The following is a 14633-nucleotide window of genomic DNA, read 5'->3' as shown; positions in this document are numbered from 1 at the left end:
ATTGAACTTATATTGTCAATTAATACTTTTACATTTGTAATGTTTAAGTTGAAATCTTTTAGAGTATGTGTAACATCCGAAAATTCTCGAAACTGCATTATAAATATTCTATGATTTTTCTGGAATTTTTAGATATTTTTTCGAAATTTTCCGAGTAGCGGAAACAACAAAAAATAATTAGAACCGCAAAATAGCTTAGGCGGGAATCGAACCCGGGACCTCTCGGGCCCGCTAAACCTTTAGTTAGCCTTAGTAACCGGTGAACCCAGCAGGGCCGTGCTGAAAGAATGAGGAACCAATTATATTTATATTGGAGTTGGGTTCAATAATCCACTTAATATAAATAGGAAACTTAAAGAGGGTTTGGTTTATTTTATTTTGGTTCGGCAACTTCTCAACCCTCACCACCGAAACCTCACCGCCGCCTCTCCCTCTCCTCTTTCTCTCGGTGCCCCAGCCCCAAGGTCCATAGGTTCATCTTCCGGCGACGACTCCAACACGAAAGAGGTTCTTCTCCGCGAGAGGAACGCAAAGACGTGAGCGGATCGTCGAGAAGGTCATCTCCACCGGAATTCGAGCGAATAGAATCGTAAGAAATTACGAACAGGAGGTAAGAAACCCCTCACCTGCAGTATAATAGCTACCGTTTGATTCCTGTGCATTAGTTTAGTTATATGAGTATGTTTTCGGCACATAGGGTGTATTTAACCCCCTCGCAGGTTTAGGGATTTAGTGAGTACCTTTAGATGGGCCGGACACGTCTTTTCTCCTTCAGTTGGAGGTTTAGATGCTGTTGGGTGCCTAAAGGTAGTCTCCCTAATAGAGAGGGGAGTTAAAGCACACTAGGTGTTTGATTAAATAACCAGCTTAGAAGAGAATGCAACTTAGGCATTTTTATTAGCACAGTTGAATGCATTAGAAGCATCTAAATTAGTAAATCAGTTTATTCTAGCTTATATGGGACTACGGTCCAATGGGTGGGCTCCCACAGTCGCCTCTAGGTTCAGACAACCTAGCTCTAGGTTCAGATAACCTAGAAACAGCAATTTAGAACAGTTTAGCTATACTCAGTATTTTACTTTTCAGTTGGCACTGTACTGGATTAGATATCCATTAGGCTGGGCTCCCATAGTCGGTCCCTAGGTTTAGATAACCTAGTAGCTCTACTAAATTCGGGACTTGCAACCCCGGGTCTAGTTAGAGATGTGCGCATAGCACGTACAGTTGCCGGGCCCATCAGCAGCATGTTTAGTATTTTCACTTATTATATGTATATGGTTTTCAACCTTTCATAAAGTAGTTCGTGAATTCAATAGAGTTCTAGCAGTTGCTCAGTATTAGCGTAGCTCAGTTCATAGTATCAGCTTAGTTTTTCCCTGTGAATATGCATGATGACTTTATGCTCAGCTTTAGATATGCCATGATTGTATGCTTCTATGCCATGTCATGCTTAGTTTATTCAGTGTATCCAGCATATGTTTTAAACAGCATGATTTAAAATCATATTTGCATCGTTGCATGTTTTTGTCAGGTAGATGGTTTCTTACTAAGCTTTTTAGCTTATAGATACTACTTTTCTTATACTGCAGATAAAGGTAAAGGAAAAGTGGACCAATAGCGGAGGCTGGAGGTCAATGCAGATCAAGATGTGTGTGGCAGGAACTGGAATAAAAGATTCTAAGGGATTTTAGCAAGTTTTACTTAAGCATCAGAACTTTACAGCATTTTGTTATTTGCACTCTAGTTGTTAATCACTATGAATTAGTTAGCTATGCACTCTATTATGTTTAGAACCCTTCGTTTATGATGTGAGAATGTTAGTTTCCATTGTTAGAGTGTTTCCTAGCCTTGTTAGAATTGTTGTGTGGGGTTTTGGCACGCCAAAGTGCTGAAATCAGAGTCCCCGTACGAAATCAGAACTCTGATCGGTCTCCAGACCGATCAGAGACTGAGCAGTGACACTGGATCGGTCGGCCGACCGATCCAGACAGATACAGTATGCTACTGTATCCTCCTGGATGTCCCGGGAGAGTTCCAGGTTCCCGGATCGGTCAGCCGACCGATCCAGACATACCTGGATCGGTCTGCCGACCGATCCAGCCACACCTGGATCGGTCAGCCGACCGATCCAGTTGGGAACAGAACGACCGCAGCTCTGATCGATCTGTGGATCGATCGGCAGGTCTGTGAGTAGTTGGGAAGTTAGTTTCTAGCCCCTAGCTCAGTTGGGATGTTCAGTTTCTCCTCCTTAGCATATGTACACCAGCAAAGAAGGTCTTTAGACCTTTCTTATCAGTTGTATCCGTCATTAGTAGAGTAAAATTTTAATTAGCCCAGCTTTCCGCACAATATAGTTTAGCATTATTGTGACGATCGGCCTTACAGCCAGTACCCAGAAGGTGGGTCGTTACAGTATGCATCATCCATAGTAATTGTGCAACACATTCACCTATAGCTATGTATTCTGACTCAGTTGTAGTTAGAGCAACACAATGTTGCTTTCTACTAAACCAGCTAACAAGTGATGAACCTAATAATTGGCATCCTCCACTTGTGCTCTTGCGGTCTAATTTACATCCAGCATAATCTGAGTCAGAATACCCTATTAGTTCAAAATTATTGGTTCTAGGATACCAAATTCCTACATTTATTGTTCCTTTAAGATATCTAAAAATTCTTTTAACTTGTGTCAAGTGGGATTCCTTAGCACAAGTTTGGTATCTAGCACACATACTAACTGCAAATAAAATATCAGGTCGGCTTGCAGTTAAGTACAGTAGGCTACCTATTGCACTCCTAAAATATTTTAGGTCAACTGATTTTCCATTTGGGTCATTATCTAAGATTGTGTTTACTGCCATAGGTGTTTTTATTTCTTTTGTATTTTCCATTCCGAATTTTTTAAGTAATTCTTTAGTGTATTTGTGTTAATAAATGTAATTTCCCTCATTTGTTTGTTTGATTTGTAATCCTAAGAAATAAGTTAATTTTCCTACTAGGCTCATTTCAAATTCTTTTTCCATTAGATTAATAAATTCCTCTAAAAAATATGAATTTGTTGAACCAAATATTATATCATCTACATAAATTTGTGCAATAAATATGTTTGAATTTAATGATTTAACAAACAAGGTTGGGTCAATTTGACCTTGTTTGAATCCTTTAGATGTTAGGTAGGATGTTAGCCTTTCATACCATGCCCTGGGTGCTTGTTTAAGTCCATATAATGCTTTCTTTAACTTAAATACATAATCAGGGTGTTCTAGACTTTCAAACCCAGGAGGTTGACCTACATAAACTTCTTCTTTTATTAGTCCATTAAGAAAGGCGGACTTAACATCCATTTGGTATAGTTTGAACCCTTTATGGGCTGCATAACTTAGTAACATTCTAATGGATTCTAATCTGGCTACTGGGGCATATGTTTCATCATAGTCAAGTCCTTCAACTTGACTAAATCCTTTGGCAACCAGCCTAGCCTTATTTCTAGTAATTTCCCCAGTTTCACTTAGTTTGTTTCTGAATACCCATTTTGTTTCTATTATTTTCTTATTCTTAGGTGGTGGAACTAGGTCCCAGACCTCATTACGCTCAAATTGGGCTAGTTCTTCTTGCATAGCTATTATCCAATCTGGGTCTAGTAGGGATTCATCCACAGTTTTGGGTTCAATTTTTGAGATTAATGAAATTTGACTTAGGTTTCTAAAGGATGATCTGGTTTGAACTCTTAAGTCTGGGTCACTGATTATTTGATCAATTGGATGATTTGGGTTAACCCTTATTATTCTAGGAGGTTGATTCTCTTGATGTTGTTCCTCTTCTTCATGACTTAGAGTTTGGTTGGTTTCTGGAACAAACTCAGGTGTTTGTGTAGATCCTATGTCTTGTTTAGTTTCTTCAAACTTTACATTAGTAGTTTCTTCAATTTTTAAGGTAACCTTATTGTAAATTCTGTAGCCTCTACTATTTAGGGAATATCCTACAAAAATTCCATTTTCAATTTTAGAGGTGAATTTTCCTAAGTGTTCTCTTGTATTTAAGATGAAAACTGGGCACCCAAATACCTTAAAATATTTTATATTTGGTTGTTTATTATAAAACAGTTTGAAGAACGTTTTGTTATGAGTTTTATTTATTGTTGCAGGCTGTACTAACGGCTTCTGCCCAAAAGTATTTAGGTAGGTTATACTCATTTAACATTGTTCTAGAAGCTTCAAGTAAGGTTCTATTTTTTCTTTCTACAATTCCATTTTGTTGGGGGGTTTTAGGGCATGAGAACTCATGATGGTAACTGTTTTCTAGACAAAAACTGTTAAAGTGGTGATTTTTAAATTCTCCCCCGTTGTCACTCCTAATTCTTTTAATTTTAATATCTTTTTCGTTTTCAATCTGTTTGCAAAAATTTGAAAAAATTTCAAAAGTTTCATCTTTTTGTTTTAAGAATTTGACCCAAGTAAACCTAGAATAATCGTCTATAATTACTAAGCAATATAAGTTTTCATTTATAGATTTGACTCCATGGGAGTCAAAAAGGTCTAAATGTAGAAGTTCTAAGATTGAGGTAGTTTGTGGTTGATTTGTTTGTTTGTGGGTTGATTTAGTTTGTTTGCCTTGTTGACAAGCATTACATATGGTTGAATCTAAGTTAGGTAACTTTGGTAAGCCTTTTACAAGTCCATTTAGTTTACTTATATTTCTAAAGTTGGTGTGAGACATCCTCCTATGTCATAACCAAGTTTCTTCTTTTTGTGTTAAATAACACTTAATGGAAGAAATGGTTAAGTTGATGACATAGATGTTGTCTTTTCTAAAACCTTTTAGGCTTATGGTAGGATTATCTAGATGTTTGATTGAGCATTCTGTAGATAGAAATTTGACCTTATACCTAGTATCACACAATTGACTTATACTTAGAAGATTATATTTAAAGTTTTCAACAAGTAAGACATTTGTAATTATAAAGTCTAATTTTAATTCAATATTACCTATACCAATTACCTTGAGTTTGTCGTTGTTTCCAAAGACAACTGTTCCTAGGCTTTTGTAAGTGAGTTGAGTGAACTTGGTGTGATCTTCAGTCATATGTTTGGAGCAACCACTGTCCAAAATCCACTTGGTTTCCTACAGTAAGTAGGATTTAAAGTTAGTCTTTTGAGCATGCATTAATTTAAGTTTAAAATTAAGATTTTGAGATTAATTTTTTAAGTTTTAAAATTAAAATTTTGAAAATAATTTTTTAAGTTTAAAATTTTGATTTTTTTTTTTTTAAGTTTTAAAATTAAAATTTTGAAAATAATTTTTTAAGTTTTAAAATTAAAATTTTGAAAATAATTTTTTAAGTTTTAAAATTAAAATTTTGAAAATAATTTTTAAGTTTTAAAATTAAAATTTTGAAAATAATTTTTTAAGTTTTAAAATTAAAATTTTGAAATTAATTTTTAAGTTTAAAATTAAAATTTTGAAATTAATTTTTAAGTTTAAAATTAAAATTTTGAAATTAATTAAAATTTTGAAATTAATTTTTAAGTTTAAAATTAAAATTTTGAAATTAATTTTTAAGTTTAAAGTTAAAATTTGAAATTAATTTTTTTTAAGTTTAAAATTAAATTTTGAAATTAATTTTTAAGTTTAAAATTAAAATTTTGAAATTAATTTTTAAGTTTAAAATTAAAATTTGAAATTAATTTTTAAGTTTAAAATTAAAATTTTGAAATTAATTTTTAAGTTTAAAATTAAAATTTGAAATTAATTTTTTTAAGTTTAAAATTAAAATTTTGAAATTAATTTTTAAGTTTAACATTAAAATTTTGAAATTAATTTTTAAGTTTAAATTTAAAATTTTGAAATTAATTTTTAAGTTTAAAATTAAAATTTTGAAACCTTATTCATCTCACCCGATCTATATTTTCAATCAGGGAATCCTATGATTTCGTGAGATAAAATTGGATTTTTAATTATGGAGTTTTGGTTTAACGTGTGTTAGATTCAGATTTAGTTTTGGTTTCCACAAATAGGCATTCTTCGGATAAACTTCTAAGCTTGGTGAGTCACATGGACATCATTAGAAGTAACCAACCTTTCGAGGTTTTCCGAATAGTCCTATCCACGGAACTTAGTACTAAATCTTGGTCTAACTGGTTAGGATTCATTTAAGGGTAGCTTCGGTCAGTTCCACTTGGCCAAATGCACCAGATCGAAGTCATATCTTTCTAGACATGCGATGCCCAAGCTTCCCTAACATACTATCATCCAAAAATTTCACCAGTACCATGATTCAAGTTAAACTTGGTCTCTTTTTAACTAATCCTAATTACCCTGCCGGGTTAGTTTGTTTTGGGTTACCCTGTCGGGTAGGTTAGTTTTGGAGGTGCCAGCTATTCTGGAGCCTCCCCCTGAATTATTGGCCATTAATTTAGATTTTGGTTTTAGGCTTGTGTCGATTCTTTTTATAGTTATAGTTAACTTGGTGATAATTTTGTTGATTTTTAGACTGTTTAGATTTTGAATTTGATTTAGGTTTGTATTTTGGTTTTTGGTTTGGTTTATACACTTTTATATAATGTATTTTTTCTTTAGGTATATAATATTGATTAAGTCCTACTTGCGTGGTCAGACACGCTTTCGGAACTCAAGCTAGATTGGTTGACTTGTATTGGGTTATTAATGATTTGAAAGTTTTATTTGAATTCGACTTATATCCTAGTCCGATTTTATTATAACATGCTTTTTGATTATTTAGGATTAAGTCTAAATTTTTTGATCTTGTTGTGAATTTTTATAACATCTCCTTTAAATTGTTTATTTCATTTTTTAATGATAAATTCTCTTCCTCAAGTGTTAGATCTTGAGTTGGATTCGAATTCTTTAATTGTTCCTTGAGGTTTTGATTTTCCTCAAGAAGTGATTTGTTTTCATTTTCTACTTTAGTTAATTTACTGTTTAAACAAGAAATGATTCTAAAAAACTTTTTGTTTAAATTAAAATATACCTCATTCGAGCCTTCGGAAACGAGTACGGACTCGTGGCTTGTTTCGGGTTCAGACCCGTCTTCATCTTCCGACTCATTTTCTGTTTCGGCTTCGCGGGCCATCAGTGCGAGGTGGCTCTGATGTTTCTGCTCTTCTTCCTCCGATTCGTCCGAGGAGTCGTCCCACGTTGCTTTGAGTGCCTTCTTTTTGGTTGGCTTTGGTTTGTCGAACTTCAGTTTTGGACATTCGTTCTTGTAATGTCCCTTTTTGTTGCAGCCGTAGCAAGTCACGTTCTTTTGTTCTAAGGGAGAGCTGATCTTTTGAAGATCCTTTTTGCTGAAGCTCCTCTTTCTCCTGGTGAACATTTTTCTTACCAAGTTCACCAGGTGTTCTTCGTCTTCAGAATCTTGATCGGAGTCTTCTTCAAGTTCAGGCTTGCTTTTCTTTTCTTTGGAGGAACCTGCAAATAGAGCTATACCTTTCTCGGCTCCAGCATTAGTTTGTTCGTGTAATTCTAATTCACAAAACAGCTCGTCTAATTTTAAGTTAGAAAGATTCTTAGAAATTTTGTAGGCATCCACTATTGATGCCCACAAACTATTACGTGGAAAGGCGTTTAATGCGTACCTTATTAAGTCTCTGTTCTCCATTTGGTGGCCTATCGCATGAAGCCCGTTGAGGATGTCCTTGATCCTCGCGTGTAGTTGATTCGCTGTTTCTCCTTCCTGTATTTTTATATTAAAAATTTTATTTAGAAGCAGGTCTCGTTTTGTTACCTTAGCGTCGCTCGTTCCCTCGTGCAGTTCGATCAGCTTGTCCCATAGCTCTTTAGCGTTTTTGTGTGGACCGACTCTGTTCAGTTCTTCTCTTGTCAATCCGCACTGTAGAGTGTTGATCGCTTTATTTTCTGTTGATGCTTTTTTCTTGAGATCTGCTGTCCAGTCTTCAGGATCCACTAGATTCCCGGCGTTGTCCACTGGAATTTTGTAAGGTCTCGTAATGCTCATCCACTGGTCGAAGTCTGTTTTGAGGTAGACCTCCATGCGCTTCTTCCAGTAAGGGAAGTCGTCCCCGTTGAAGAGTGGAGGTCGCACTGTGCTGAATCCTTCTTGTTGGGACATTCTGTGCACAGGTAAATAACCAAAAAAAATATCCCAAGACTTGGTCTTGGATTAGTAGTGCGGGAAGAGAAAAATAGAAAAAAAATCTAGATTCGTGTTGCACTAATTTAAATTGATTAGAGAAATATTAAGTTAACGAAACACCAGTTTTAAAATTAATTAAAAAAAAACAAAAACAATTCACCCACTGTCTGATTGGTGGTTGCACCAAATCAGAGCGGTACCGCTCTGATACCACTTGTAGGACCGTTAGATTCGATAGAGGGGGGGTGAATATCGATACGAAAAACAAGAGTTTAAACGCAGCGGAAAAGTAAAATAGACACAATGGTTTTACTTCGTTCGGAGCCTGTGACGACTCCTACTCGAAGGCCCGTGGTCCTTGACCACTTTCGTTGGGCAATCACTAGCAATTCGAAATGATGATTACAAAAGAACCGTACAGGGAATGCTAATGAAAACTAAAAACAAATACCGACAAAAAGGGAAAAGAACGGAGCGTAGTGTCGGAGATTTGTTGGCGTCGCACTGAACGTCGAGCAGCAAGACCAGCAATAGAAGAGTTCTCAGCTTGATTGTTGATCTGAAGCTCCTGTCTGGGGCTTCTTTTATATCTCTTCCGGCTTCCGGGCGTCTGGAATGTGACGTAGCTGCTCCACCCGAGATGCTCCTCGTGGCGATGACTTGGTGGATAAATTCTCCTTGGCGCCGGATCCCGAGCGCCGGACCTCAGCGCCGGATCCTCGGCGCCGGACCTGTTCCGAAAACTCCCTTTTCCGCAAAACAAAGTTAGTCCGAGGCAAATATACATCCTGTAAAGCATTGTTAGCACAATTAAAGTTCAACAGATGGATAAAAGAGTATGACTTAGATTCCGTCTTTCCGGAATCTAGTCACGATCTCGACTTAGACATCCGAAATGGATCTAAGCCGGATCGACGCCTAATGTCCCCTTCCTGGGAACGCGTCCTCACAGTCACTCCCCTCCAGCGACTTACCTCACTTACCTGCCAGACGTCCGGTCAGCCCGTCGACCCGTCTGGACTTCTTGCCAAGCGTCCGGTCAGCCCGTCGACCCGCTTGGACTTCTCGCCAGCTATCCGGTCAGCCCGTCGACCTAGCTGGACTTCTCGCCAAGCGTCCGGTCAGCCCGTCGACCCGCTTGGACTTCTCGCCAGCTATCCGGTCAGCCCGTCGACCTAGCTGGACTTCTCCTGCATACTCGATCAAAGTGTCAGATAACAACAAAACTAACTTAACCTATTTGTCATTCATCAAAACCTGGGTTAAATCGTTAGTGCTAACCGCACCAACAATAAGATTGGAAAACGGCAAGAATACCGATTCCGATCGACTCTGAAAAAATGAAATCACGATGAAAAGAATGCTTGATTGGTGGTGTCACCAAATCGAAGCTACCCCGCTCTGATACCAATTGTTGAATCGAGATCGCGTTAGAGGGGGGGTGAATAGCGCTCGTGGCTTTCACGCGTTTCGGATTCATAAATCGACGAGAAAAGCAGCGGAATAATTAAAAAACATAACAGAACACCAAGATTTACTTGGTTCGGAGCCTTGGGCGACTCCTACTCCAAGCCCCGCGATCCTTGATCGCTTTCGGTGGGCAACCTATAATATTACAAAATTCAGTACAAATATAAAATGGATACAATGGATCGCTTTTGGTGGTTGTTTACTTTGTACTAATATACTCTTTAAGCCTTCCAATTGTAAGACAAGAAGTGATTAAATAGGGTTTCAGTTAATATGGTTTGTTACAAGTTTGTATATTTAAGAGGTCATCATTTAAATTGGGATGATATATTTATGTTTGTAGAAAATTGTTTATTGCATATATGTTTGTTGACAATGATTTATTGACAATAGTTTATTGTTCTCTATTATATGTTGAGAAATGACAATGGTTAAAATGATACGTTGAGAAATGATAACGTTTAAAATGGACAAACGACAACGGTTAAAAATTATTTTCTCATACTAAAAAAATCCGTTTGAATTTGAAGTGTGTAATGGTAAAAAATTGTTGTTAAAGATTCAAAAATATCGTTGTAGATTGACGCATTGTAAAAGATACGGATGCTCAAAGACAACGGTCTAAAACCATTGTCTTTTTTACTTTAAACACAACAATTATAAACTATTGTCGTTTAAGAAGAAAAATCGTTGTCTCTTTACTACATACACAACGGTTTAGCTTGAAATACAACGGTGAAAAATCATTGTATTTCAGGTGAAGAGACAACGGTTTTTAACCGTTGTCTTTAAGCGCTCCTATCTTTCTCAATGCGTCGATTTACAACGGTTGTTTAGAGTCTTTCACAACAATTTTCCACCATTGTCTATTAGCAGATTTGTTGTAGCGAAGGATAAATCTTCACTATTATTGCGTTGAAACATTTTATGAAGTGATAGATTTACAACTTTAAGAGTTTAACAATCACTTTAACGAGGTGAACACGGAGTTGTTATTATGTATGACTTGTCTTTATCTATCAAATTTATTCTCTATTTATGATGAAAGAAAATTATTTCTGTTTGCTCAATTTTATTCATCTGATTTCTTCTTGATGGAGTTAATGTATCTTGAGTAACAATTTAATAATTTTATTTTTGACATACAAAGTATCAATCAATTTTCTGAGACTGAAGGGATTAACGAGCTTGCTAAAAGGATGGTTTAATTAAAAAAACATCGATGGTATCATTTGACACATTTGTGTTTAAAGTTAGCATTGTTATTATCCATTGCAACTGCAATGGTAGAAAGAGTGTTTTCAGTAATGAAAATAATTAGAACCTCATTTTATATGATAAATGATTGTTTAGTTATCATATATTAAGCGAGATTAGGGATGTAAATGAACCAAACGGTTCACAAGTTATTCAGATCTCGGTTTGATAAAAAGCTCATTCGAGTTCGTTCGTTTATCTTATCGAGCCGAGCTCGCGCTCGATTTCGAGTTCGATAGTTTTATCGAGCCAAGCTCGAGCTTAAGGATATTCGGCTCGTGAGCTCGCGAACATGTTCGTTTGTAGGCTCACGAGCCTTAAAACGAGCCTTAAATCGAGCCAAAAAAATGAGCTCTAAAACGAATCTTAAAACGAACCAAAATAACAAGCTCTAAAATGAGCCCGAAAAGAAGCCCGAGCTCGCTTAACGAATTAGGCTCGTTAACTATGATAATCGAGCTAATAACGAGCCGAGCTCGAACTGTTCGCGAGCTTGATAATTCCAAAACAAGCCGAGCTCGAGTCTTGTAATAAAAGTTCGATTCGAGCTCGAGCCTAATACTGTTCGATTCAGTTCGATTCGACTCGTTTACATCTCTAAGCGAGATGTATTTGATATAGTGATAATGAAGTTATTATTTAACATTGTGTTATTATAAAAATATATAAAGTTAATATATGATTTTTATAATACATGTTGTGTCTCCTGAAGTATGGATATTTTTAAAATAAATCATATAATATGGCGTCCTTTTATTTTTTTATTAAAAAAAAGCCTTCTTCGATTATTTACGTAATTTGAGATACTCTTTCATTTTTTTTTCAAAAAAAACTAGTGACCATTATATCTCACCACTCAAATTATATGTATATTTTTAAAAAGACCTATAGGCTTGAGATAATTGAAATGTCCATAATAGTTTAAAGTACATTATCTTACACCCTAATTACTGACACTATTAAATTACTTAACGAAACAATAGTGTGATATTTTTTATCTATAATAAAATAAAATAAAACATGTTCATACTAATAATTGCCCCACTATCTACCAGTCTAGTTTGGATCAAACATGTTATTCCAAGTTTGTTAACATGCTTTGTACCAAACGGTTGTACTAGAGAATTTGATAAATTGTGCATTGTTAGATTATATATATTATTTATTTATAATTTTTAGAGTAATTTGATCTTTTTCATTTTTTATATTTATCGTTTAGGATTTCTGAACTTAACTATATAAGACTTTATACTCTGTATTTCTAAGTATCAATTTTGGATTCAATAATATGACTAGATTTTTTTTTTTTTGAAAATTTTTACATAGTATCAAAGTGTAGTATACTCAAATCTTTCATAACAAAATAACGAGTCAACTCATATTTCAAGGAAGTCATTTCATCAGAATCATCATCAGTAATAATCGTGCCATCAACATATAATGATAAATGAATACGACCTGCACTCGAACATCTGACAAATAATGTTGAATCATGATTACTAGGATGAAAATCAAGCGAAATAATCACTATAGAAAACTTTTCAAACCAAACACGAGATGCTTGTTTGAGACCATAAAGTATTTTACGAAGCCTACAAACTTTCACCAAGTTGGTGTGAAAAACCAAGAGGCGGTGTCATATAAACTTCTTCATAAAGATTACCATTTAGAAATATATTCTTGATATCCATCTAAGATATTCTCCATCGACAAACAGAAGCAACAATAATCAGAGTATGAACAGTCATCATTTTTGTAACAGGAGCAAATGTTTCCTCGTAATATATGTCATACTCATGAGAAAAACTTTTAGCAATAAGACGAGCTTTGTATCGTTCGATAGATCTATCAGATTTAGTTTTGATCTTATATATCCAATGAGAACCAATAGTATGTTTTTCTGGTGGCAACAAAACCAAATCTCATGTATGAGTTTGATGCAAAGTAGGCTGTTTCTTAGCCATATCACTATGCCAAAGTAGGTTACAAACAACTTCTCTATAAGATACAGGCTCAGAAAGACAATCAATAGATGCAATAAATGAAGCAAAAGAACGAGAATAACAAGAGTAAGCAAAATCTGGTAGTTTAGTAGACTTACGAACACGAGTGGATTGACGACGGTGGAGAGAATGATCATCCGCAACCTCAGGAGATGATTGGTTAGTGGCAGAAGGAGAAGCATGTGAAGCAGATATCTCAGTAACCAAAGTCTAGATTCAGTTGAGCTACCAGTAGGAGCTTTGGGTGAAGCTTCCTCAATGTCGGTATTGAAAAGATCAATGTAAAGTAAATCTAACTTTGTCATATTATGTGAAGTAGCTGGAATAGAAAAGAATGGAATATGCTCAAGAAACACAACATAACGAGAGACATACAAATTTTGACTAACGGGATCAAAGCAATGATATCTTTTTTGACTAACATTATAACCCAAAAAGACACAAAGAACATATCGAAAGGCTAATTTATTTGCACAACATGTGGACGAAGGACATAGCAAGTATAACCAAAATCACACAAAGAGGAATAGAGAGGAGCATGCCTATACAATTTTTCAATAGGTGACAAGCCTGAATTGTGTGAGGTTGAAATTCTATTAATCATGTGAGCAGCAGTAAGGATTGCTTTCCCACAAAATGTACTAGGGATACTGGCAGATAGGATATTTCAACAAGATGCCTATATTTTCGTTCAGCCGCACCATTCTGTTCAGGAGTAAATGTGAAATTGGCAAGATAGAGCGTCGATGCAGAAATCGATAGTAAGGAGCGTCAGTGCTGAAATCAGCAAAAAAGATGTCAGCACCGAAATCGATAGTTGCAATAGGAGACGGAAGCGGCAATAGGAAGTAGTAACAAGAGATAGCAGAAAAAATTAGGTCAGCGATAAATTGATTAACCACATGAACAACATATTCTGATGCAGATTGGGTTGGTGATCCTACGAATCACAAATCTACCACTACTTCTACGTTTTTCTTAGTGATTCCCTCATTTCTTGGAAGAGCAAGAAGTAAGATGTTATTCTAGATCTTTCACAGAAGCTGAGTATTGTGGCATGACCTCAACTACTTGTGAGATAGTTTGGTTGCGTTGGTTGCTTGCGGATATGACTATCTCTCTTCATCTACCTACTCCATTATATTGTGATAATTAGAGTGTTATTCAAATTATACACAATTTAGATTTTTATGAGCGAACAAAATATATTGAAATTTATTGTCATATTATTTGTCACCATCTTTAAATTGACACCATCACATTACTTTTTCTTCCGTCAAAGCTACAGATTGTTGATATGTTTACCAAGGCACATTCCGCTTCACGCTTTTGTTTCTTATCTGACAAACTCTCAATACTTCTAGCTGTAGTATCGTAAGTTTAAGAGGGGTGTTAGATTATATATATTTATTTGTTTATAGCTTTTATGACAATTTGGTCTTTTTCCCTTTTTATATTTAGAGTTTAAGGTTTCTTAACTTAATTATATAAGACTTTATACTCTTTATTTTTAAGTATCAATTTTAGATTTAATAATATAACTATTTTTTTTCTTTTTCTTAATTTTTACAGTTCTTCGACTTTCCTTCACCAAATACTCCACTAGATTTGCATGACTCTCTAATGGGAATTTAAAATATTACTTATAGGTCATTGTCATACTTGATATCTAATAATTGATGTTGTTGAAATATACTGAAAAAGCTAAGGCAATATAATCCAAATAGTATGGTGATTTTTTTTTATAATTCAAATATCTAACTCTTCGAACAAATTAATTTTGAAGGTGA

Source organism: Zingiber officinale, chromosome 6B (assembly GCF_018446385.1).
Source record: "Zingiber officinale cultivar Zhangliang chromosome 6B, Zo_v1.1, whole genome shotgun sequence".
Classification (NCBI taxonomy): domain Eukaryota; kingdom Viridiplantae; phylum Streptophyta; class Magnoliopsida; order Zingiberales; family Zingiberaceae; genus Zingiber; species Zingiber officinale.
This window is presented reverse-complemented; position numbering follows the sequence as displayed.